The sequence below is a fragment of the Panthera uncia genome (genome assembly GCF_023721935.1).
Source record: "Panthera uncia isolate 11264 chromosome A1 unlocalized genomic scaffold, Puncia_PCG_1.0 HiC_scaffold_16, whole genome shotgun sequence".
Classification (NCBI taxonomy): Eukaryota; Metazoa; Chordata; class Mammalia; order Carnivora; family Felidae; genus Panthera; species Panthera uncia.
Window position 1 is genome coordinate 42,001,914 of NW_026057576.1, and position 4,694 is coordinate 42,006,607.

Here is a 4,694-nt window from a genome sequence, read left to right on the forward strand (position 1 = left end):
GTTTGGTTTTTTTTTTTTTTTTTTTTTTTTTTTTTGGTTTTGATAGCATTAATTTCTGCTCTAATCTTTATTATTTCCTTTCTTCCGCTGGTTTGGGGTTTTATTTGCTATTCTTTTTCCAGCTCCTTAAGGCATAGCGTAAGGTTAGGTTGTGTATCTGACATCTTTCTTCCTTCTTTAGGAAGGCCTGGATTGCTATATACTTTCCTCTTATGACCACCTTTGCTATGTCCCAGAGGTTTTGGGTTGTGGTATTATCATTTTCATTGGTTTCCATATACTTTTTAATTTCCTCTTTAACTGCTTTGTTAGCCCATTCATTCTTCAGTAGGATGTTCTTCAGTCTGCAAGTATTTGTTACCTTTCCAAATTTTTTCTTGTGGTTGATTTCGAGTTTCATAGCGTTGTGGTCTGAAAATATTCACTGTATGATCTAGATTTTTTTGTACTTACTTAGGGCTGATTTGTGTCCCAGTATGTGGTCTATTCTGGAGAACATTCCATGTGCACTGGAGAAGAATGTATATTCTGCTGCTTTAGGATGAAACGTTCTGAATATATCTGTTAAGCCCATCTGGTCCAATGTGTCATTCAAAGCCATTGTTTCCTTCTTGATTTTTTGATTAGATGATCTGTCCATTGCTGTGAGTGAGGTGTTGAAGTCTCCTACTATTATGGTATTACTATCAATGAATTTCTTTATGTTTATGATTAATAGATTTATATATTTGGGTGCTCCACATTTGGTGCATAAATGTTTACAATTGTTAGGTCTTCTTGGTGGATATACCCCTTAATTATGATATAATGCCCTTCTGCATCTCTTGATACAGTCTTTATTTTAAAGTCTAGATTGTCTGATATAAGTATGGCTGCTCTGGCTTTCTTTTGTTGATGATTAGCATGATAGATGGTTCTCCATCCCCTTACTTTCAATCTGATGGTGTCTTTAGGTCTAAAGTGGGTGTCTTGTAAACAGCATATAGATGGATCTTGTTTTCTTCTCCATTCTGTTACCTTATGTCCTTTGATTGGAGCATTGAGTCCATTGACATTTACAGTGAGTACTGAAAGATTTGAATTTATTGCCATTTTGTTGCTTGTAGAGTTGGAGTTTCTAGTAGTGTTCTCTGGTCCTTTCTAATCTTTGTTGCTTTTGGTATGTATGTATGTATGTATGTATGCATGTATTTATATTTTCATCTTTTCTCCCCTCAGAAAGTCCCCCTTAAAATTTCTTGCAGGGCTGGTTTAGTGGTCACAAATTCCTTTAATTTTTGTTTGTCTGGGAAACTTTTTATCTCTCCTTCTATTTTGAATGACAGCCTTTCTGGATACAGAATTCCTGGCTACATATTTTTCTGATTCAGCACACTGAATATATCCTGCCACTCCTTTCTGGACTGCCAAGTTTCTGTGGATAGGTCTGCTGCAAACCTGATCTGTCTTCCCTTGTAGGTTAGGGACTTTTCTTCCCTTGCTGCTTTCATGATTCTCTCTTTGCCTGAGTATTTTGTGAATTTGACTATGATATGCCTTGTTGATGGTAGGTTTTTGTTGAATCTAATGGGGGTCCTCTGTGCTTCCTGGAGTTTGATGTCTGTGTCTTTCCCTAGGTTAAGAAAGTTTTCCGCTGTGATTTCCTCACATAACCCTTCTGCCCCTATTTCTCTCTTCCTCTTCTGGGACCCCTATGATTCTGATGTTATTCCTTTTTAATGAGTCACTGGTTTCTCTAATTCTTAAATCATGGCATTTTGCCTTAATCTCTCTCTTTTTTTCTGCTTCATTATTCTCTATGAGTTGTCCTCTATATTGCAGATTCTCTGTTCTGCCTCATTGGTCCTTGTAGCCACTGCATCCATCCATGATTGCAGCTCAGTTATAGCATTTTTCATTTCATTCTATTTTTTACTTCTTTTATCTCTGTAGAAGGGGATTCTAATCTATTTTCAACTCCAGCTAGTATTCTTATTATCATGATTCTAAATTCTTGTTCAGACATCTCGCTTGTATCTGTGTTGGTTAAATCCCTGGCTGTCATTGCTTCCTGCTCTTTCTTTTGGGGTGAATACTTTTGTTTTGTCATTTTGAAGGTAGAAATGGAATTAATGAGGTAGGAAAATTAAAATTAAAAAAATTAAAATTAAAAAAATATTAAAATTAAAAAATTAAACACACACACAAAAAAAACATCGAATAAATGATGCTAGATCCTAGGTGTGTTTTGGTCTGGGTGTTGAAAGTGGTTTGACAGATTAGAGAAAAAAAGGGGGGGGGGTGGAGGAAATCGTTTGAGAATTTGAAAAAATGAATATACTGAAGTAGACTAAAATGAGATGATGGGAGTAAAATAGAATTTGAAAAAATTTACACAAAAGTAAAGAATGTAGTAGGAAAAAAAATATTTTTAATAAAAATTAAAAACAAAAATCAATTTTTTTCTCTTTCTATATTCAAGAAAAAGGAAAAGAAACAAAAAAGAGAAAAGAAAAGAAATCTTTTGAAAATTTGAAACAGTGAATACACTGTAGTGGACTAAAATAGAATGATGGAAGTCAAATAGAGATAAAAAATTTTACATAAAAGCAACAAATATAGTAAGAAATTAAAAATAGTTTTAATAAAAATTGAAAATAAAAATGAATTTTTTCTCTTTCTGTATTCAAGAAAAAAATAGTGTAAAAGAGAAAAAAGAAGAAGAAAGAAAGAAAGAAAGAAAGAAAGAAAGAAAGAAAAAATGGACAGACCTGCTAACAGATTGAAACAGGACTGAAATTACTTCGTTTTCCCCTCAAGTCAGACTATGTGGTCAGACTTTATAGTCTATAAACTAAGTAGGCAGTGAAACTTGTGTTCTTGAAGAGCGAGGTTGGCCCAGTTGGACAGGGTTCAGTGTAACAGCTCTGTTCTCCACTAGATGGTGCTGCTAGCCTACTGGGGTGGAGGGTTGTAGTGCTTGTAGGTGCGTATGTGGATGCGCGGGAGCAGTGAAAATGGCGTCACCCTGCTACCCAGTCTCTAGTATAGGAACTTTTCTCTCCAATCAGCAATCGTGCACCCGTCCTCCGTCTTCAGCTTTCGTCCACTCCCTGCTTCTTCACTGTCCGTGACCAAGCCCCAGGCAGTACCTCTCTCCTGAGTTTTATCTCAGATGCGGCTGTTTTCCATGGCCCCTTACTTCTTAAGGACTGCAGCTTCGACCCGTTCTGCCCCTTTGTGGGAGGGTCTCACCGAGCAATGGCCAAATGTTGGCTTCACCCAAGAAAGCTTGCTGGACCCTGCTGCTGCCGGTGCCCTGGACTGTGGCCAGGTGCCAGCCCACCCCCAAAAAAGTTCTTGAGATAGTGTAGCAGCAGCTTTTCAGGGATTATGGAAAATCACAACACACATCTGGCACCAGACTTCACCCTTAAGGACTTGTTCCAGCACCAGCGAATGTGGCCATTCTCTGGGGTCTGCTGGGACCGGGTGGCTTCAACAGTCTCTACCAAATGTCCTTCCAGCAGTGGAACCGCTTTTCCCCATGTGGCCTGAGAACATCCTGGCCCCCACTCTGTTCCTGGGGATTCTCCCTTCCCATCAGAGCACTGCCAGGTATCGAGCTGGGGAGTTGCAGCCTTTGTGCTCCCCTTATTTACAGTCTTAATGGAATTTAAACCCTCTCCTTTCTCCTTTCTCCATTTTTAGTTTAGTCCCATGGCTGTTTCTAATTTTCCACTTTCTCTCCAGCTGCTTTTGGGGAGGGGTGCTTTTCCCATATCCCCCCCCAACCCCAGTCTTTGTCCTCTCTCTGCTCACAAAGCACCTCCCTTCCTGTGCCTTCTCGCTCCCCAAGTTCACATCTCCACACCCTGTACCTTCTGAAATCTGTGGTTCAGGTTGTGCAGATTGTTGTGTTAATCCTCCAATCAGTTTTCTAGGTGTGTAAGATGGTTTAGTGTTGGTCTGGCTGTATTTCATGGACGTGAAACACACAAAAAACTTCCACGCTGTTCTGCCATCGTGGCTCTTCCCTCTGTATGTGGTCAGTCATTATGACTTCGCTTTTTTTTTTAAACTTCTCCCTTACTTCAATCCTGTTCTTATCTCCTTCTGGGAATCCAGTTGCATGAATATAAAACCACTTTATATTTTTCCACAGGAAAATTACCTCACATGAAGAGGAAAGACATTTGAGGGATATAGGATACTAGGGATATGTATAGAAAGAAAGTTGAAAAATTGAAACTAACTCGATGTCTGATAGTATTAAGCAATTATTATGTTAGCTGTAATGACCATTTTATGATTATGCTATTTTTAAAGAAGCTTTGTTTCTTTAATGTCGATTTATTTTTTCAAGAGACAGAGCATGAGCAGGGGAGAGGCAGAGAGAGAGGGAAACACAGAATCCAAAGCAGGATCTAGGCTCTGTGCTGTTAGCACAGAGCCCGATGTGGGGGTTGAACTCATGAACCATGAGATCATGACCTGAGCCAAAGTCAGGCACTGGACTGACTGAGCAAGCCAGGTGCCCCAAGAGGCTTTATTTCTTTAAAGATAAATGTAAAGTGTATATAAGTAAATGTAAACTGTAAGTAGATCTGGGTTTTACTTCAAAATATTCTTCAGTGAGGGTATTGAGTGGGAATATAAAATAAACAAGATTGACTATGGTTTTGTCTATGATTTGACAGCTTAAGGTTGTTGTG